This window comes from Carcharhinus amblyrhynchos, chromosome 4 (assembly GCF_965287045.1).
Source record: "Carcharhinus amblyrhynchos chromosome 4, sCarAmb.v2.hapA, whole genome shotgun sequence".
NCBI lineage: Eukaryota > Metazoa > Chordata > Chondrichthyes > Carcharhiniformes > Carcharhinidae > Carcharhinus > Carcharhinus amblyrhynchos.
The window spans coordinates 82,099,089-82,122,324 of NC_137327.1; the positions used below are offsets into that span (position 1 = coordinate 82,099,089).

General features: G+C 42.0%; 1 protein-coding gene and 1 pseudogene across 5 annotated transcripts in view; one reads left to right on the forward strand and one right to left on the reverse strand.

Annotated features, from left to right (window-relative positions):
- tenm1 (teneurin transmembrane protein 1) overlaps window positions 1-23,236 on the reverse strand; it is a 704,577-nt gene that overhangs the window by 520,765 nt on the left and 160,576 nt on the right. The window lies entirely within an intron of this gene.
- Window positions 5,898-23,236, forward strand: part of LOC145341722 (Golgi phosphoprotein 3-like B) — a 55,119-nt pseudogene continuing 37,780 nt past the window's right edge.

Below are 23,236 nucleotides of genomic sequence, written 5' to 3' on the forward strand. Positions count from 1 at the left end.
CCACACATCTAATTCTCTAATCTGTTTGACCATAAGCTAATTGGCATCTTGCTGAAGTAGCAATCTAGGGATGATTAACTTCAATGTTTTGTGTTTAAATGTAGACTCTTAACTCCTCAAATTCTTAGCAAAACAACACTCCTGGCTCTACCTAGGTCATTAGTTCCCAATAGACCATGACAATGAGATTCTTCCCCTTCCCCTCCAAGTTCCTCTCCAGCTATGAAATGTCCTTAATCCTTGCACTGGACAAGCAACATAATTTTTGGAGGTGCTGGTCGCAGCTGCAGAGAACCCTATCTATCTTCCTGACTACAGTGTCTCCAATCACTACCACATTCCTCTTCACACCCCTACTTGAATTGCGTCATTCAACACGTTACCATGAACAATTTACGCATCCCACCTTGTATTCCTTCACATATGGTAAGCATTTTGAACCTGTTGGACAAAGTTAGGGGTTGAGGGTTCTCCATTACTCTATTTTGATTCCCCATACCTACCTGACTTGCAGGATACCTTGCTGTTCCTGACCCACTAGACAATTCTAAAGTTCTGCCTAACCGAAGGCATGTGACTGTCTCTTGGAACAAAGTGTTTGGGTAGCTCTCCCCTCCCTGATCCTTTGCAATGTCTGCAGCTCAGACTCAAGCTCAGCAACACTGAGCTAAAGTTGCCCAGTTTACTGAAGATATGGTTGTACAGGATTGCAGTTCAGTCCGTAGATTTCCACACGCTGCAGTCATGACATACTATCAACTGTGCTATTTCTGTCCAACTTCATTTTATTTAGTTATTAAAATAGTTAACAATTCACACAGCAAAAGTAATAGAAAGTTGCACTCGCCTAGGTTGAAGGCAAAGAGAGAAAAGTCACCAACTACAGCAGATTGAAAGAAAAGCAGAAAAAGGAGCTCCTCTTTCTTCCTTTGAGTTGAATTCCCACATGAACCAATTTCACAACTATACATTCCAGGTGGGATTTTATGGTCTTGCTCATCTTGAAACTGCAAGATCCTGCCCGAGGTCAATGGACCTTCCCGTGGTCCACCCCTTGCTGCGGGCAGAATGATAAAATTCCGGTCTCTGTATCCCACTCAAGCATGTTTTTCTCTCCATGCATCACCATACCCTGTGCAGTTTGAAAAACCTGTCAGTTAATGATGCCTCTGATGAGTAAACAACTTACTTAGCTCCCTGCTACAGTATTTAATGCCTGCTGAACCAATCAAGTTCAGCTGATTAACCGATAACCAGCACTGCCATGCAATGCCCTGTTTAACAAGGCTGCTTAACTCACTTGAAAGTTAAATGTTCTCTATCAGAGCCTGATTCTTTGGGCCTGATTTTACCAATGAGTTGCGCCCATTTTCAGGCGTGAAAATTTGGTAAAGTCGGGCAAGGGGAGAGAAGCGCAATCCATGACCGCTTCTGAGCCCATTCCTCCTTTACAAAGCCCTGAAATAGCTGCAGTTGGCACTGCATCCAACATGGACGCAACATCAATTTAAACGCATTTGCATGCATTTAAATTGATTTAATGGGCTGAATGCACAAACTTACCAGCATTTCCCCCTTTACCCACCACGTTCGCTCGTCCAGATTCGGCGCGAAACAGACATGCTCCGCAAAGGTCTGTTTTGGGCACTCCAGCTTCTGAAGAGGTAAGTTCCAAGCTTCCAGTGGCTCCCTCCAACTTGGATCGGTGGTGGTGGTGGGGGAGGAGGGAGGTGGGTCAGATGTATCTCTGGTTGGGGTGGGGAGGAGGGAGGTGGGTCAGATATATCTCTGGTTGGGGTGGGGGGCGGGGAGAAGCTCCACTGCCACTCTGCACACTATTGGTGGAGGGGAAACGGTGCAGGGGCCACAATTGATCTGGGTGGGGTGGGGGGTAGGGAGGGAGAAAGGGGACAGTTACGTGGGGGTGATTGGGCAATGTCTATGGCGGACAGTGGGGAGGCATTAGCGGGCCCAGGAACGGGGACAGGGGAGTGTTTTTCAAAATTTTTTTTACTGCTGAAGGCTCCAATTGGAACAGTAGTGTTTCAGGTGCGATAAGCCCCACCCACAGGCTTCTGCCACACAATTCAGAATCGCTGCTTTTTTTTTCAGGCAGAGTATGGGGGCTTACAGGTTTACAAGTCAGATCTGGAACACTCCCAGATTCAGCACTTAGAATCAAAACGGTAAAATCGGACCCTTTGTCTTTCAGTGAAGCATTGAATGCAGATTACCTGGCCCTAGAAGGCATCCCATATTCAAATTGGGAAAGTGGTGGTAAACACACCTCAACTGAATTTTATATGGTGGACGTCTATTATGTGATAGGCTCATCTTCAGAAAGGATGGGTAGCAACACATATATTTGGTTGAACATGTCCTCAAGTGCATTTATATTCCATTTGCCTTGATTCATTCGACAACCAGTGAGACCATGAAACCTGATTTTAAACCAATGAGTATACTTCCCCTTAGGATCAATATTAAACTGATTAAAACTCAAAAACTCAAATGCTTTGACCATCTCAAATTTATTGATGAACACTTTTTTAAATTTGTTTTGATTTGATTTATTATTGTCACATGTATTTGTATACAGTGTAAAAGGTTACTTCTTGCATGCTACACTGACAAAGCATACCATTCATGGAGAAGGTAAGGAGAGAGTGCAGAATGTAATGAAGTTTTAGAAGCACAGAACAGGAGTAAAAGATAGAATTGGAAAATATTCTGGGCACAGCTTGCAAGCTCGCTCCAATGCCATCTTGAGTTTCTATTTTGGCTCAATTCTAGTCATTATGCTTCTGTGCATTAGAACAGATGATGACATGTATGCGAAAAAGGAATAACCAATATGGAGAATTTCCTCATAGCCACAACATCAAATGATTTACTGAATGGGGTGAGAGTAAACAATGTGCAAAATTCTTTATGGCATTGTTTGAGGAGGGTAAATGGAGGAAGAATCATCAACGTTCAAAGACAATATGAAGGTCAATATGTATCCAATAATTTGTAGCCCATAGGAGGCAGAAATAAATTGTTTTCAGGGGATGGCCTTAGCTTTAGAGTGTTCATGCTTCCTGAACAAATACTGTCAGATTAACATGGCATCAGACTCCTAAAGTTACCTGAGCATTCAACTAAAATAAACATGCATTTTTAACTGATAAGTCTTTAATTTGAGGGAGGAAATTGTGATAAATTAAAAATGATGCTAATCCATAACTCCAACTAAGAAAGAGAAAAAGTACAGTTTGGAATAAATACCATTATTCTGGCAGCACAGTGGCACAGTGATTAGCACAGCTGCCTCACGGCGCCATGGGCCTGTGTTCAATTCCCGGCTTGGGTCATTGTTAGTGTGGAGTCTATACGTTGTTCCCATATCTGCATGGGTTTTCACTGCCGCTCTGGTTTCCTTTTACAGTCTGAATGATGTGTTGGTTAGGTGCATTGGACCATGCTAAATTCTTCTTCATTGTATTAGAACAGGCGCCGGAGTGTAGCAAAAAGGGGATTTTCATAGTAACATCATTAATGTCAGCCTACTTGTGATGCTAGTAAATGAACTTAAACTTAAGACTTAATTTTACTTGTGCTTCAGCTACAGATTTAGGAATGGTTGTGGTAGTCAAAAGAAAATGCATCAAATAGGTCAAAAGGAAATTTGCAAATTGCAAGTTCAGCAGTGTACAGCTGCCACTGTCTTGGTCAGATCACAGTTAGGTTGGGTTAATCTGCAGTTTGCTGTAGTGTTTCAAGTTTATTTCAGTTTTCTGTCAAAGTTATCAGTTTATCTTCATCCTGAAGGTGACCCTACAAGGCTATTTTGGATTAATTCCATGTGCTTTAATATTAGGAAAAGCACAGACGTTGGCAGTGTAGATTAAACCCAGAAAATTAATTCAAAAGTGTGGATTTATCAGACACCATCATCTCTGCTGTCATGAAATATTAAAAATTAATTGTGTAATATTATTGAGCTGTGACTGCTTGGTTATCTTTTTCATCCGTGCCAATGTTTTTTCAAAGCCTACTTTAATTTTCATGTGGGAGGATTGAAAACATACATACCAAAATAATGTGATTATAGTCAAACAATTTTTATTTGCATGATTGGAAAAAAAGGGCTACAATTCCAATTTTATGGAAATGCTCTTGCAGTGCTGCGTACAAAAGAAAAGGTTTTTTTTAAATATTGCAGCTAACATCACAAAGAGGAAATGAGAAAAGAAAGAATTTGCTATTGTGTAGTGCTTCTCACAAGCTCAGGATTTTCTCTTTTCTTCCAATTAAGCACTTTTGAAATTAATCAATGCTGTAATATAGGGAGACATGACAGCCAATTTGCACATAGAAAGGCTTCACAAACAGCAAAGGGATAAATGGCCAGATGATATAAGTTGGAATTTTCCGGCACTTCTTGCCAATGTGATCTTCTGATCCCACCAAAATCAATGGCCAATTGAATGGTTCACTGGGGGTGGCAGAGGTGAGGGTATGAGGGGAGGTACTTTGGCCATTTTATTTGTGAAGCAGAAAATGCTGGGAATCTCAGCTGGCCTGACAACATCTGCAAAGGGAGAACAGAGCTAATGTTTTGAGTCTGGATGGCCCATCATCTGAGCGCTTATTTAGATTTTAGAACTATATTGTCATGGTAGGTATACAAAAAAAAATCCAGGATGCCACATCACTCACTATTACACCAAAGTCAGTGCACTAAATTGATAATGGAGCAAATGGTGAAATACAGAAAAATACATTTGATGAAAGTTCCAGTTTGTGTAAAATGGTGTAATTTTTGTGTAATTGTCTACGCGTTGTGTAAAGTGTGCATGGAAAATTGTGTTAACTTTAATCTTCTGGGAACCACAAAATATAATGTGGTGGCAGCATGTGCCTGTGAGTAAAACCCAAATATTTTATGTATATTTAAGGCTGAGTTAAATTGAGGAGCATCAACCTGAATTAATACCAGAAAGAGAGAAACAAAAGATCGAATCATGTGAAAACAAAATGGCTCCATCATGACAATGAACACGTATACAGCTCATAATTATTTGGAAGGTTGATGATTTTATAGAGGCATTTGGGAAGTTTAAGCGAACATGCAGATTTCTATGTAGCAGCTTTCTAAAAGGTACCCGAGAAAGGAAAAGGTCAGTTTCCTCTTTTTGTGGACAGGAGAGAAAGGTTAGCTGGGAGTTAGTGAGGACAACAGTTAAAAACCCAGACACACTGATAAGTTCAACATCTCTATCTAAAGTCAAACAACTGGATCCACCGATATGAACTTCAGCGCCTGAGGCAGGAATCAGGTGAGCCTGTTGGTAATTTCTTAACAAGACTGAGAAAAGTGACTAGCAAGCATAAATTGACAGAAATCAATGAAAGGCTCATCGATCAACTCATTTGGGGTGCAGTAATGCTGATGTAAAAAGGGTCTGAATGGAAACGATAAGATCGCAGTTCACAGACTGTAGAATTGTGTAGAAGCCATGATTAGACAGTTGAAGACAATGACTGCCCAAATAGCTCACCTTCAATTCAGATAGAGAGAGAGATTTGCAAGAGCTATAGGTGACCAGGCAGAAGGAAATGTCTCCCATGCAAGTCAAACTGTAGAACATGTAGAAAGCCCAATCACTGGGAAAAGACATGTCTAACAAAGAAAAGGCAGTTAACAGAGGAAGAACAAAGGGGACAATTAAAAAAACGGTAATAAAAACCTCCATACCTTGAAAGCTGATAATGAGTTTAAGACAAAATGAATATAACTGCATGAAACGTCAAGATGCAATTATTCCCAAGAATCCACAACAATAAATCTGACTTATAAGCATGATACTGGAGCACCGAGTAATATCATTCTACTTAAGTAGCACCAGAAGATGTTTCCTGAAAATCTAAAAGGAAATGGATACCCAAAGAAAGATGTCATGATACTGAGCAACTTCAAGTTGGCAGCATATGCCGGAACCGAGACTCACCAGCTAGGAATGACCCAGGTAAGAGGCAGATACAAAGGAAAATAAGTTAACTGTTATGTTCTATGTCACGGAAACAGATGGTCCAGCTGTCCTGGAGTGTGCAGTTGTGTAGAGCTGCAGCTGGTCTCAGTGAACCATAAGATGCAGGAGACATCACTGAGAGCTGAAGGTTGTGCAGCAATTGAAAAACACCCTCTGATCAGATGCAAGAAAGCTCTGGTCCATGTGTATTCAGTGTGTGTTGATGAGATGGCTGGGTGTTTGATATCATGTTACCATTGACCCAGGGAAGAAATCAGTGATTCACCCTCAAGTAAAGCACCAATAGAGCTAAAAGGAAACATTAGCAAGATATCAGCAAGATGGAAGAAAATGAATTGATAGCCTGAGTTATATGGCTCACATGTTGGATACATTCCATCATTGTGAGAAAGAAGCCAAATGATGGGCTACAAATGTGCCTGAACACTAATGACTTTAATTTAGCAATAACATAGAACATGTTATTGCATTTTTCACAGAAAATTTATTTAATTTCTATTTAACATAGAATATAGAACATTACAGCGCAGTACAGGCCCTTCGGCCCTCGATGTTGCACCGACCTGTGAAATCAATCTAAAGCCCATTTAACCTACACTATTCCAATGTTGTCCATATGTGTTTATCCAATGATCATTTAAATGCCCTTAATGTTGGCGAGTCCACTACTGTTGCAGGCAGGGCATTCCACATCCTTAATACTTTAGTCTCCGAGTAAAAAATAAAGAGGAGTCACCACCCCTACTATCCTGGGAGAGATCACACCAGCACTGATACTGATGCCTGAAATGGGATATTGGTAGGTAAAGTTTGATGAGAAAACTTCACTGTTGATCACATTCAAGACACCCTTCGGTCAGTATAAATCCCTGCATCAATCTTTTGCTTTAAAATTTTAAAAAGCGATATATCGCTGGACTGGTCATGTAAGCTCGGAGGTGATGGGTGAAAGGAACTTGGTTAAAAATTAGGACTCAGGCAACTGAGTTTCATAAATTGCCCTATGAACAATGAAAAACTTTCTGGATCTTGGTAAATCAACATTTAATGATAAATAAGTCTTTCAAAATGAGCAACTGTATCTGGAACTTAGATGCCTTTGCTGCAAGACATCCACAATATCCCCTGATTATTTATGCCCATTCTGTTCATCCACTTGTATTGATAGAATAATTTCTCCCATCTTCAATAATGTGTCACCACGAAAACGTTTGGCTTCACACTCACTGCACTGTACAGTTTTGCTTCAACAGGGTACTTCACATAGTAATAGACAAGCCAGGCAAGAATGTGTTCCAGCAGGAAATCGACTTGACATACAATAAAGCTCTTTGACAGACTTCATGCTCCACATTTCTGGAAAAGTTGAGATTAGAAGTCTCAGCCAGAATTGTGGAGCTCTGAAATGGTGGAGAAAAGTAGAAGCGGAGTGGCAATCCAATGGTGATTGCCACCCCTTGGAAGATTCAGACCATTACAATGCTGAAACTATTAGTTGAATGAACATTGTTCTCAGTAAGACACTGATTTGTGTTTTTGCTTGGTGCAGGTTGAAACAACTTGTGAGATGTGCCAGTCTTAAAATTTCCCACCATTCCTTTCCACCAGGAAGCAGCAATGTTTGCATATTAACACAGGAAGGAAGTTCTTTGAATGACATGTTAGCCTATGAGGATCATTTGCACATCTGCCTGAGAATTTAGATAAGCCTCAAACAATTGCCTAGATTAAAATCATTTTAGCGCTGGTATAATATTAATCCAGTCAAGGTTATTCAGTGGGTCTAGAGGCCCAGGTGTTGGTACGAATAAGATATGTTGTGCATTCTATATTATCCAGTGATTATAAATCATATATTTCATGCCATAATTTTTCAGAGTATCTGTTATTAAGTCAAGAGCAGATTAAGTTTACATACTTAGGGCATTCCCAAATGAGAAAAATGCAGCATTATAAATCACATGGTGAATATCAAGTTTATTTGATCTTAATCTATATTGAACATTAAATTCAATTTCTCTCCACCTAAATAAAAGATAGATGGCCGCAGTAGACATAAGTACATATTACAATGTCAGGATCATCTATCAAACTGGTCCTAAGAGGTGGATACCAGGTGGTTAACATATTTACAATAATGAAGCTCTACAATCATGGAACATCTCAAACTCCTGAGTGAGCACTACCACACAGGAAATGGTGTGTTACCTGATCCGTGAAGGTCTTCTTCATGAGTGAAAGAATAATAAGCAGCGGGATCGACTTCCTAAGCTACAGTCAATATTTGTTCAGATTGGCCTTCTGGCAACTACTGCATAAGTTTGTCTATTAACTCTTTCACCTAATAGACCTCCATTTATGTCGACACACAGGGTTGCACCAACCTTACTATTGTCCTTTTTTAGATAAATAAGAAATTATTTTCTTTCCTTAAATTTTCATTAAATTTATCTAAAACAAGGCAAAACCGCGTAGGAATTGCAACAAAAACTTTACGGAGATATGGCAAGATTCTCTGGCCTTCCAGCACATGTTTCCCACTGGTGGGAGATGATGTGTTGTTTGCTAGCGGTGGGATTCTCTGGTCCCGCTGCTATCAATGGGAATTCCCACTGATATTACCCCATGCTGACAGGAAAGCTATAAATGGGGGTGTGGTGCCGGTGGAACTGGAGAAACCTGCCAATGTGAACGGTCACACCCAGAGGTTGGTGTCGCAGCAGCATCCAACTGGATTTTATTGATCAGGGTGACAATGGCCAAAATGGGCACGAAAACCAACGGGGTATAAAGGGTGCTGCGCAACCAAGAATCACTCTCTCTTTTTGACCCCACGGGTGAACTACAATAACAGTGACCATCATCAGCAACGACCAGCACGTGGAGAGCTACCACACCCAAGAAGGAAGGAAGACCAGAGCCAGAGTACCAGACCAGACCAAAGGACCAAACTATGTAGAGGACAACCAGACCAGTGCACAGATAAAGGCTAATATCTGCCTGGGTACTTGCCAGTCACACAAAGTTAAGTCAAGAACTCCCACACACCTGATGAAGGGGCAGCACTCTGAAAGCTAGTGGCTTTTGCTACCAAATAAACATATTGGACTTCAACCTGATGTTGTGTGACTTCTAACTGTGTTTACCACAGTCCAACTTCAGCATCTCCACAACGTGAACAGCCAGAGAATTCCAATCATAAACTATTATAGTGGTGTAAAAGTGGCATGCATTACAGCATTATCCTATCACATTACACTACCAAAATAATTACAATTTTACAATATATAAAATGCATAGATTTCTATATTCTCCCAATGGCAATTTTGCATCTGAAACTTGATATTTATGAGATATTTATAACTGTAGATTTATATAAGGCAGGCTCTGAGCTTATTTCATCTCATTCACTCAGAATATTGTCCCTGTTGTTTCCCCAGTATATATTTTTGTAACATTCACCTGATTAGGCAGACAATATTTTGCTTTACCATCTCAACTGAAGGATTGTGCCTCCTCTAATGTACCAGAGCCCCCACTTCTGACTCAGCAGCAAGCATGCTATCAAAAATAATTTCAACAAGCAACCAATATCAGTTAATCAACATTTTACACATACTAGACAGAACAGTTAGTATTCTTAACTGATTGTCGGTAGAAAGGATCCAACCCAAGACCAATTTTGCCTTCATCCCATATTCACAGATACTTTGGCATAGAAATTGATACAATCTTGGGAACAGCCCCTGCACCGGAGGGGTAAACCCAAGGCTCACCAAAGATTGGGTTTTGGCTTTCACATATATAGGAGCCCAATAATCTAAAATTAATAGTGAGAAATCAGGCTGACTGTATTGTCATTTAAACTGTACCAACAGAATAGAACCATATAATCCCTACAGAGCAGAAGGAAGAGACCTGGCCAATCGAGTCTGTATCGACTCTTAAGATCCCACCCAAACCCTCCACTCCACCCAATCTATGCAACCCCATACATTCACCATGGCTAAGCCACCTAGCCTACACATCTTTGGGCACCAAAGGACAATTTTAGCATAGCCCATCAATCTAACCTGCACATCTTAGTCCAGGACAGATTTAAGAAATAGTCTTCTCTTTCACTCTAATGTACTGTATTGCATTTATATTTTGTGCTCTATGATTTGTATACATCTCTTAATTACTGCCTTTTCCTGTCATTTTTATGGAGTTTCCATAGCTATGGCAGCTGATTGGGATACGCTCCCTCGTGGAAATTCACCCTCATTGGCTTGGGACAGTAAAAGATTGGCTTTTGTGTTCCAAGCTTCTCGTAGCATTGGCAATTGCACAAATGGAAGCTTCAAAGGTGATAATGGAAAGATTAGTGCTGGTCTTAAATGTGGGAAACTGGTTCTGCTCTAAAGTTCACTCACAAATTGCCAACACACTGCTGTTAAACCATGACATGAGGGAAAATGAAGGCAAAATTCAAGTCAATTCTTAAAGAAGGATTTGTGCCTATCCTGCTTGCTGCAAAGATGAATTTCAAAGAGGTTACGTTTTCTGCCAAGAGGCCAAAAAATTGATGTGGCTTGTCATTGCTCCAACCAAAGTAACCTCTGGTGCACGTGATGAAGCTGTTGCTATTAAGAAATGTACAACGCAATGATCATGGAAGGAGGACCATGCATCTACCACCAACAGCACATTATCCATATGAAAATGTCCTTTCAGAACAAGACAAGCTGTAGTGGAGACATTGATTAATTTGACTGACATAGCAGAGAGGTATAGGAATTATAGAAATGACACAAACCTCCCATGCTGACTTTATGTAGTATGTATTATACCTGTCTACCATGGAGGCACCAATAAAAATAGAATTCTATCAAAATAAATCTGCAAAGTAAACTATCATAAGCACACAGCAATGCTTCTATGTTCCACACAGAACTTTGTTAAAAATGCCTTATCAATGTACATTAAAAAGAAACAACATAAATCTCAAGAGGTTCATTTTGGCCTGATAAGCATTATTTAACACACATTCTGAGCTCTACTTCCTCTCTGATATCTCATTTGTCACCAAGACTTCTTTCTCCTCTGAGAAACTGCCTGTCTCCTGCCAAGCTGCTTTTCCCTGTGCTGCCAAAATACTTATTTAAACCTTTATTACATCAATTCTCTCTTGCTCCAATGAAGGTGCTGGGAGGATAATTGAAATAGTTCTTAACATTATAACACTAAAAGCCATAAATGCAGTTCCAGCATTATTTTAACAATGAACCAAAGAGAGAGAGAAGAAAAAAATCTGACTCTTAGGATCTCTCCTCGTGAATCCATCCCACCATACCTTGGCAATCTATTCTACCTATATTTCTTTACATACGCTGTTCACTCTTTTGACACAACGCTGCTCCTGCTTGATATTCCCACCTGGAGCTGTTTCTTCAGCTACCGTATTCCTGCATTCAACAACCCTCTCCTTCACCTCCACTGTGCTGTTGTCTCTTTCCTTTCTTCAAAAGCCTCCTTTAATGCTCTTATTTTTGCTGGGCCAGCAAAAAAAACATGTTAAATCTCACAAAGCATAGGTAGAAGAGTTCCGAAGTATTAAAAAAAGATGGATGTGCTGCCCCAAAGTCACAATTGGAGGATTCTAGACCCAAAGTATTTTACGGGAAGTTGAGAAAACTGGGGAGGGCTGAGAACACAAGCAAATTCCGTTTACGAATCCTGTTCTGTAGACCTATCAACAGATTCCATGTCAAGCAGTTGTGCTTTAAATAAATGGTGACATTGATGAAGCAGCTGCAATATGTCTCTGTCCACACTGCTGTTATGGTGCTTCTAATGATTTGGTGTATAGATTCTTTGAAAAAAAATGACCTGAAAAGACTAGCTGAGAGCAATGGTCCATTTTAAAACCCAGGTTAATTTATTTTCAATTCTCAGAATTTATAAACCATACATATATCATCCATACACATTATATATCATTTTTCTTTATTCATTGGCTCTCTGACAAAGCCAATGTTTTGTAACTGAATAGCTTGATGGGCCATTTCGGAGGGCAGTTAAGAGTCAATCACATTGCTGTCGATCTGGAGTCACATGTATGCCAGGCCAGGTAAGGATGGGCATTCCCAAAACAGCATTAGTGAACCAGATGGGTTTTTACAAGGATTGGTGATAGTTGTCATGGTCAACATCACTGAGACTTGCGTTATATCCCAGATTTATTCACTGAATTCAAGTTCCACCAGCTGCCATGGTGCGATTTGAATCCTCGACACCAAAGAATTAACCTGGATCTCTGCATTACTGGTTGAGTGACATTACCACTATACAATAATCTCCCCCTATATAAGGGTGGTATTTTGTGGCCTTGCTCAACCCAAGACCGAAAAGTCCTGCCCAAGATCAACAGACATTTCTATTGTCTGCCCCTCACCCGCTCCGATTCCGTGGGAGTGGGGACAGGGCGGTAGAATTCCGGTGCAAGTCTCCAATTTTATTTATGATAATTTAACTAGTAAGGCAATTTTACAGGCTTATATTCTACACTTGTTCCATAGATTTTTAGCCTATTGTACAACTTGTCAGACAGAATGGAGAAATAATTTCTCTGTGTGCTACATGTAACACACAATTTGCCGAAGTCTCCTAAAGGTACCTCTTTAGTAACGGTTTTCTTTTTACCATAGGCCCAGACTAGTACTGTGCAATTCTGTAAACAGAGCCTGTATTTTCACACATTGCGGTATAAATTTAGAAGCTGACAGATTGAAACTCCACAACTTTTTTTATTCGTCATGGGATGTGGGTGCTGCGGCAAGGAGAGCTTTTATTGCTCATTGCCTAGATACGCCTTGTCAATGGTGATGGTAAGCTGCCTCTTGGACCGTTGTAGTCCTTGTAGTGCAGCTACACCCGCAGTGAGGTTTGGGAGGGAGTTCTTGTATTTTAATCCAGTAAGAGTGAAGGAATGTCGATCTAGTTCTAAGTCACAATATCGTTTGATTTTGGGGGGTGGGGGGAGTTGGAGTGTCATGGAATTGCTGTCAAGCAGCCGTAAATTGCTTCAGTGCATCCTACAGATGATACAGGTCACTGCCACTGTGTGCTGATGGTGAAGGGACACTAATGTTTAAGATGTTGGATAGGAGCTGATCAAATATGCTGGATGATGTTGAGCTTCTTGTCGTTGGAACTGTACTCATCCATTTAAGTTTCTGTTAATGGTAACCCTGCCTAGGATGATGATCGTGGCAGATTCAGCAATGGTAATGCTGTTGAATGTCAAAGGGAGTGGGGAAGGGTGATTAGATCTTATCTTGTTAGCCATTGCCTAACACTTGCTTAGTACAAATGGCACTTCCTAATTAACAACCCAAGCCTGAATGTTGACCACATTTTGATGCATGAAGTCATGGACCCCTTCAGTCTTCGAGGAATCCTGAATATTGTGCATTGATCAGCAAGCACCCCACTTCTGATCTTACGATGGAGGGGAGGTTTTTGATGAAGCAGTTGAAGATGTTTAGGCTGAAGATCCTGCTGTAAGGAACTCCTGTTACAATTTACTGGGGTTGAGATAATTCTTCAGCAACCTAAACTTTGTGCTTTGTATGACTCCAAACAATGGAGAGCTTTCCACCTGATTCTGTGGGAAAATGTGACGTTGTCCACTTTGGCAAGAGGAAGAGAAAAGCAGTGAATAATTTAAATGGTAAGGGGCTGCAGAGCTCTGTCATGGAGAGAGATCTGGGCTTCTTGGCACATGAATCCCAAAACGTTGGTAAGCAGGTGCAGTGACTGATTAAGAAGGTAAATGGAATATTGGCACTTACTGCATGGGGAATAGGATATAAAAGAAGGGAATTAAGTCTTACTGCAACTCTAGAGGGCCTTAATGAGATGATGTCTGGGGTACCGTGTGGACTTTTTGTTTCCTTCTTTAAGAATGGATATACTTGCCTGAGAAGCAGTTCAGAGAGGGTTCACTCGAGTGATTCCTGGGATGAAGGGGTTGAGCAGATTGTCTAGAAGAGAGGAAGAATTTTACTGCCCTTCCCACTGGCAAGATTTTCCTGACCTGCCGTAGTCAATGCGCATGTGAATGGCTCACCGCATTTGATAGCTGTGCATCCCTCGCAAACTGACCTTTAAAATTCTGCTCAAGATCTCTAAATATTGGCGTTTTCTTTTCTGGATGTCACTAATTAGAGTTCCTGTTGCTTTTGCAATTACGAGCACTTTGTTATTTGTCTTATAGTCTGTATTTATTCTGTATTCAGTGGAGATGAAAATGAATTAAGAATGTTTAGGGCAACACAGTGGGCACAGTCATTAGCATTGTTGCCTCAAAGTGCCAGGGACCTGGTTCAATTCCTGCCTTGGCTCCATGTCTGTGTGGAGTTTGCACATTTTCCTTGTGTCTGTGTGGGTTTGCTCTGGATAACACGGTTTCCTCCCACAGTGCAAAAAGACGTGTGGGTTAGGTGGATTGGCCATGCTAAATTGTCCCTTTGGGCCCAATTTTACCATTTTCATCCTAAGTGCTATATCTGATTTCAGACACCCCCATACGCATCAGCCATCTCCAGTCCCATTCGTGCTGTGGGCGGGGCTTAGCATGACTAAAATGATCGGAGCTCTGAACTGCGCATGCGCAGTTAGAAAAACATTTGAAGAAGTGCGCCCGTGTCAGATCGCTCCCGGGCTGCAGAAAGCAGAAAAAGCGGCCTGGGAGCCAAAAACAGGAGCGATGGCCCCCACACACATCACTATGCCCCTTATCCATGCCACCCACTATGCAGGCTGATCGCTGCCCCTGCCCCTCCACCCCCCCACCGATCACCCGCAGAGTAGCAACGGACCCCTCCCAGCCCCCCTCGTGCCCCCACCAGAGATATATCTGCCCCTTCCCAACAGAGATCTGTCTGTCCCCCAACCAGAGATCCATTTGCCCCCCCTGCCAGAGATCCATCTGCGTCCCCCGCCTGAGGTACATCTTACCTGTCTCCCTCCTCCCGCACCCCCCATGATCTGGCCTCACTCATCTGCAACCCCCCCCCAAGAGAATGGTCTGGGCTCATTCACCTTCCTCCAGAGGAACATCTGACCCGCCTCCCCCTCCCTCCCCACCAGGCAATCATCAGTCCTCCACCCCCCCCCACCACCAGAGGTACATCCAACAAAGAACAAAATCAGCCCGGGAAATGGGCCCTTCGGCCCAACGAGCCCGCGCCGCCATCTCAACACCACCAGTCCCCCTCTCCACCCACGACCTCTGTCTAATGTCTTACGGCCATCCAGATTGAGGGAAACTGATTTTGGGACAATTTATTACTGCCAATCAACCTAACAGCACATCTTTGGGGTGTGGGAGGAAACCGGAGCACCGGGAGAAAACCCACGCAAGCACGGGGAGAATGTGCAAACTCCCACAGACACCAGCCCAAATCCATGTGTCTGCACAGCAATCGGCGATAGTCACCTGAGCTGTCGTCTTGCCCAGTATCTTGTCCAGTTTAGGCACACATTAACGACATGAAGCACTAGGCCAATCTCGAACAACCAAGAGCAGCCCCAGTACGACCCATCGCATGTATGCCCCTCGTTGGCCTTCTCCCCCCTCCCCTCCACCAGACAACGATCTGGCCTCACTCCCCCCCCCTCCCCCGCAACCAGAGAATGATCTGACCCACCTCCCTCCTCCTCTCCCCACCACTGATCTGACTCAGAGAGTTCTTGGGAAGCTCTGAGCGCACTCTTCAGCAGCTGGAGCGCCCGATTCAGACTTTTAATTAATAGGTCCATTACGATGTGGTTCTGGATTGGTAAACGCGGTGTAAAGGGGGAAATGCTGCTAAGGTCGGGCGGGCAGTTCATTAATTCAATTTAAGTGCATGCAAATGCATTTAAATTGTCGTTGCACTCGTTTTGGGTGCAAATCGAATCGCTGCCATTCCCAGGTTTTGGTAAAGTGGCAATCTGTGCGGATGAGGGCTGGGATTGCGTTAATGGCCTCACGCCCGACTTTACCACATTTTCGCGCCTGGAAATGGGCGTGACACAATGGTAAAATCGGGCCCTTAGATGTTAGTAGGATAAATATGTGGTGTTATGGGGATAGGGTCTGGGTGGGATTGTTGTCAGATCAGTCTTGATGGGCCGAATTGCCTCTTCTGCAGTGTAGGGATTTTATGATTCTCTGAACAAGAAAACTCAAGCTTGAAACAAAGGGTTGGGTTCTGCAGCCACAACTTGGGCTTGATGTACCCTATCGCCGCGCAAACGTAAACTGGGACGCGATGGCGTCAGGTCAGCAATACAACATCATTGCAAAATTATAGAAGGTGAACAGGTGTGGAAATTGGCAGCCCAGCCACCATTTTGAAATTACTAATTAGCAAGTGGCGGAGCTTGTCAACGACCCACTCAGCTGCAATTTTTCATTGCCCTCAGTATTTTCAGGTATCAAAAATGAAAAGGCTTGACAGTGTTTTGCAGCAGCAATGATGAGGTGACACAAGGCTAAAAGAAAATGCCAGCCACTGGGACCAGGCTGAATGTAGCTGCAGATTCTGCTGGTCAATGCAACAACATCTGTGTCCTTTTCCTCATCTCATTTTCAACATTTTAGAGCCCGCCTTAAGAAATTAACAAAGATTCCAAGAACAGGGGGTCTTTAACCTTGCAGCCATGACCAACTTCCTGTTGGTGGCATTCCGCTGCAGTGACTGTCCCTTTAATGCCAGCACAGCAAAAAAGGGTCACCTGGCTTGGGTGACCGGTTGAGATTCAGAGTGAGCAATCACCCCAGAGAATGGAGCTCTCTTTGCTGGGAGACATGTAGGGAGCAAGTTACAGACATGTGGCTGCTGAACAATTCTCATTAATAAATCCTTTTAGTGTTTACAAACAGAGTTTCTGAAAGAGCATCTTTACACCCTTTCTGCTGCTCACAATTCTGATTGTGCGGATTTCCCCATTTCGCCTCTATATGGTTTCCTTCCTGCTGGACTGAGCTGGGACTTTTGGGGCTGGGGAGGGAGGGGGTGGAGCGCTCAAGTTTTAAATCTGCCACCCTCACCTCGCTAAAAAATCTAAAATTCAGTCCAAGGAAAAAAAAAGACTCATGAGACTCTAAATTTGATGTACTTTCCCATATACATTCGAAACCAGCACAATAAATAAAAATCTCTGGAACAAAACAGAGCCTTTGAAACGTGAATCCTGTGATGGTTACAGTAAATTAGATTTCTCCTGAACACCCCAAATGACTACTGTTTGAAACAGATTGGAAGAACGTTGCCTCAGTCAGCTATTGAAGCACACTATTTTGTTTTAAACAATTTATTACCATTGAGGTTAAGAACATACAATTTTATAGGAATCAGAGAAGCCTTTCAGTGAGCCATCTTCAAGCTAAATTTCCCAGCCCCTCCACTCACCAGAAAACATCCATTTGTCTTTTGACTCCATTATTACATAACTTGCATCAATATCTTTTCTTATGGCACTTGTTTCACAAATTGCCCTTGGACAAGAAACATCGAGTAGAATTTTCTGATCTTTTTTGTGGAGTGATTTTGCAGGCAGCTTCCTTTGCTCAAAGTGGAACTGATCCACTTCAGAGCAGCCATGATCTTATTGAACGGCGGGGCAGGCTCGAAGGGCTAGATGGCCTATTCCTGCTCCTATTTCTTATGTTCTTAAATTTCAGCCTCACAGTTAAAAAATAGTAGGGTGGACAGGTTAAAAAAAATTGAGAACACCGTCCCACCTCCCCCCAACACAGAGCACCCCTATCCCACTGAGATGGAACCCCCACCCTCACAGACCCCCACTCCACTAGAACCCCACTTACATGGAGCTCTGTCTCCATGGAACTCCTCTCCCTCCACCACGATAGAGCTCCCATTGATACATAAAGCAACTCCCCTTCCCCCACAGAGAACTCACCCGCGCTACATAACCAGCCACCCTACCGTGCTCTACCCCCCACTTCCCCCCACCCTGACCCCCACCAGCCAAGAATATCCCTGCTGGCAGTGCCAGGAGGCAATTTTTTTTTATTTGTTCATGTGACATGGGTGTCACTGGCTGTCATGATGTGGCGATGCCGGCATTGGACTGGGGTAAACACGGTAAGACGTCTCACAATGCCATGTTAAAATCCAACAGGTTTATTTGGTAGCAAGAGCCACTAGCTTTCGGAGTGCTTGCTGCCCCTTTGTCAGGTGAGTGGGAGTTCTATTCACAAACAGGGCACATAAAGACACAAACTCAATTTACAAAATAATGGTTGAATGCAAGTCTTTACAGTTAATCAAGTTTTAAAGGTACAGACAGTGTGAGTGGAGAGAGGATTAAGCACAGGTTAAAGAGATGTGTATTGTCTCCAGACACTAACTGTTCCATCTGGAAAAAATACACATCTCTATAACCTGTGCTTAATGCTCTCTCCACTCACATTGTCTGTACCTTTAAGATTTTATTGTCTGTAAAGACTTGCATTCCAATCATTATTTTGTAAATTGAGTTTGTGTCTTTATATGCCCTGTTTGTGAATAGAACTCTCACTCGCCTGATGAAGGAGCAGCGCTCTAAAAGCTTGTGGTTTTTGCTACCAAATAAACCTGTTGGACTTTAACCTGGTGGTTGTGAGACTTTTTACAGCGTCACTGGCTGACCAACAGTTATTGCCCATTCCTAGTTTCCTGTAGGCAGCTGAGAATCAACCACATTGCTGTGGTTCTGGACTCACAATTAGGCTAAACCAGGTAAAGACAGCAGATTCCCTTCCCTAATGGACATTAGTGAACCAGACGGGTTTTTCTGACAATTGGCAATGGTTTCATGGTCATCTGTAGATTCTTAGTTCTAGATATTTCCATGCTGGGGTAAGTGTTAGTGGTACATGCCTGGACAGTGCCATGGTGCTGCCCTGGCATGCCCCTCTCCCCCTTGGGGCTGCACTCACCTATGCACCTCCTGAAGATTCTACTCCCCAGGTGCATGTCATGGGGGTCCTAACATTAATAACATTGGCAAGCCCTCATGTTGACATGAACTGATAATTTAACGGGGTTGACTATGATATTTAAATTTATTCAAACAGAGATCCTGCCATTGAATGTTGGGATTCCTATTACTTTATTGGTACCACAATGGGAAATCCTACCAATGTAAAAGCTCTCATGCGATTTCCATGCGATTTACTGCTCCAGCTGTCAATGCAGAGCGGAAAATCCACCCCCCCACCCTCAACATACTCCTCCCATTTTTCTCCCAGTTTCCAAATAGTCAGACTTGTGTTCCCCACTATTTGGTTCCACTTTCCAAATAAACAATTCACCCATTCAATTTTTCAGCTCTCTGCAAATCCATTTCAACTTAAATTATCCACCTTGCTCCTAGCTCCCTGCCACAATTCCATGCTATGAGTGGCTAGCTGACGAATTTATGATTTTATAGTTCTAGGTTAGCTGAATTTATGATTTCTTATCACTTCTCCTGAGACAACGGGTGGGGATTTCCAGCTATGCTCACCTCAAAACCAGAAAATCTCACCTGATGTCAGTGAATCTTTGCATGGTCTGTTCTCCGCTACAGTTCCCATGGCAGAAGGGATAGGAAAACTCCCCCCACTATTTTGCCTTTGCTCACACTATCCTGCAGATCCAGCAGCAATCCAGGGACTGCATGTGGTGACTCACATATCTCAAACAATATTTCAAACAATATTTCCTTCCTCATCAATTTTTATTTGACTTTTCTTTTTTGCCCGCCTTACAGCTGAGATGCCAGTGCTTGAAAATTCTTCAAGTTTGAGAATCCATTGTCAAAACTCTTTTAGGCCAAGAAATGCTGCCCAGATACTGGTGAAAGTCTCCTCATCTCCAACATAATTTGCCTTAATTATAACCTCAGAAAATGTGGGGTCCACTGCAGCAGTGAGTTCTGGAGTTAGGTAATCCCAAGGGATTGTTCAATAAGATAATAAAATTATGCCTCTTTCAGTTCGAAGCTCCTCCAATATTCCCTGGCTGATAGAGTATGCAAACAATTTCCTCTTGGATTTGATTTGATTTATTTGATTTGATTTATTATTGTCACATATATTAGTATACAGTGAAAAGTATTGTTTCTTGCATGTGATACAGACAAAGCACATCTTTCATAGAAAAGGAAAGGAGAGAGTGCAGAATGCGTGGCCTATGTTACACTCTAACTGGGTGTCCAGGTGCAGAAAAGGTTGATTTAATCCTTGCTTTGCACTCCACTGAGAATATATATTTCTTCAATTAAGCATCTTCTAGATTACAGGTTTAGCTGCATGTTATGCGGCTGGGAGGTAAAGAACATTAGTGCATCGACTCACCCTGCCATTTAGCTGGCAAAATTTCACTGTGCTCTTATGTCCTTATTAATTAAACAATTTACAGGATTGAATGCTGAAGTGTTCTATTTAGTCTTTGAGGGCTTTTTAGCACATTTCTCAGAAATTATGCTACACATGTCAACATCTTGGAAAGAGGGTGTGGATTATTTTATACAAAAACAGCGTATTCTATTAATACTTCAATTTACCCTGAACAAATGACATTTTATATCTCCTCATCAAATTCCAAAAAGCAGAGCCGTGAATTGTTTAAGAATGCAGCGCCTGTTCTTTCCATAACTGGCAATGGTGAGGTAGAGCACTGACTTGGGAAACCTGTTGACCCCAATGGGTCCCTCCCTGCTGGAAGTAATTTCTTTGGCCAGTTGACCAGGAGAGCTAGATAAGGCAAAGGAGAAAGCGACATTAACTAGTCCAGGGCTTGTGAGTGACAATATGGCAGAAACCAAATTTATAAGCAGTTTGACGCCCCTGATGATGGCTAAAATGCAAGAAAAGGGAACTGGTGACTCACTCAGGTTGACTGGCAGCATTCTGAGTCTGAGAAAGAGAGGAGAACAGGACTGGAGTCAGGAGCTGGAGCAGCAGTTTAAGACTGATGAATTACTATGTTGAGGAGCTGAGGCCATGAACAACAGAGATCTGCAGCATTAGCTGTGAATGTACCCTGTAAATAGTTTCTTCTTTGAAAGTAAGCTTTCCCCTGAGAGTTCGGATAGCTCTGATTCTGGTGGAATAAATGAACCTTTTCTTTAAACCACTGTTCTATCCATGAGCTGGTACTGTACATCACACCACCATTCTTTGAAAGGTTTCATGGGATCCTTGATTCTACCTCAGCCACCAGAACAGACACTCAGCGACTTGGACAGTAAAAAGTCATGTCTTCAATTCATGTAGCTTCTTTCACATTGAAGAATGTTCCAAGGCGCTTCACAGAAGTTACAGGAAAGGAGAAAGGGATCACACAAAAGGTCATAGTTGGGGAAACACAAATTTCATGGAGAGAAGGGTGAAGTCTTGGAGGAATTCAAACACAAGTACAAAAGTTTTAGATATGCTGCGTTGGAGGACCAGGAGCCATTGTTCCTTTCTTAAAGGACATTAGTGAACCAGATGGGCTCAACAACCGACAACGGTTTCATGGTCATCAGTAGAATCTTAATTCCACCTTTTTCAAATTCTACCACCTGCCATGACGGGATTTGAAGCCGGCTCCTCAGAACATTAGTTGAGTTTCTGGACTAATAGTCTAATGGTAACAGCACTAGGCCAAGGCCTCCTCACTTAGCATCATTTTTTTTAGTTTAAAGTTTATTTATTAGGGTCACAAGTAGACTTACATTAACACTGCAGTGAAATTACTGTGAAAATCCCCTAGTCGCCACATTGTGGTGCCTGTTCAGGTCAAAAGAATACCATTTAGGATAGGGATGGAGATAGTACCTGAGAAAAGAGGAAGTGAATTAAGGCTGGGACTTAGAAATAAACAAAAACAGAAAATGCTGGAAAATATCAGCAGGTCTGACAACACCTGTAGAGAGAAAATACTACTGACTTTGATGAAATGTCGAAACCTTGGCTCTATGTTCTCTCCAGATGCTGTCAGACCTGTCGATATTTTCCAACATTTTTTGCCCTTGTTTCAGATTCCAGCATCTCCAGTATTTTGCCTTTATCTAAATGACTATGAAATAAAGTTGAGTGGTTAGAAACTTCATCAGATAGGACCAAGCGATCAAGAAATGTGCCTCATTGAAAAGATAAACAAAGAGAGAGCACATAAGGGAAGTAAGAGAGAGGCTAGTGATCAATGTACTTTGAGGGTTAGAGTAGGGGAAATGAGATTGTGGCATAGTAACTGAATGAATAGTCTCAATTCTAGTACAAAGAAGCTTAAAAGTTGATCAAATTGTTTGGAAGGAAGGATGGATGGTGCAGGAAGAGGACATGTGGCATTCAGGTACAGAAGCCAATTGTTATCTTTGCTTCCTAACTTAAAGTTTTATCTAAATAATGTCACCCTAGGCAATGCAGTTCTCTTTCTACAGTACTACACTGTGATGCTAATAGATCAAATTGTCAGTTGAATTTATATGCTATTAATGTCTGCTGAAGTGTCCTGATGGGTCCTTGAATGTTATTTGACTAATATATTTTGCCTTAAAAATGACAGTATATACTTGCACAGCAGGGAGACTTTTAGATTAGAATATTTGCTATCATTTAAATTAACATCATGCGTATGAAAAAGAACTATGATTTGAATGGAATTCTCGATATATGTAAAAGGTTAGTGGTCTGGACATACTAGATTAACAAATACATCAGTAGTAATATTTTAATATATCTGGTTTTATTTGAGCTTAATTAAACATTGAGCTCCTTATACACGAGGTCAAGGCCCATATTGCAAGATTCCATCAATGTTCAAAATTGAACACTATGACCTCAGCGATATGCAGCTGGGTTCGATTCCCAGCTTGGGTCACTGTTCATGTGGTCTGCACGTTCTCCCTGTATCTGCATGGGTTTCCTCTAGGTGCTCTGGTCTCCCCCACAGTCAAAAAGACATGCTGATTAGGTGCATTGGCAACGCTAAATTCTCTCTCAGTGTGCCTGAACAGGCACCGCAGTGTGGCGACTAGGGGATTTTCACAGCAACTTCATTGCAGTGTTCATGTAAATCCACTTGTGACCCTAATAAATAAACATTAAACTAAAAAAAAAGATGCTAAGTGAGGAGGCGATGGCCTAGTGGTGTTATCGTTAGACTATTAGTCCAGAAACTCAACCAATG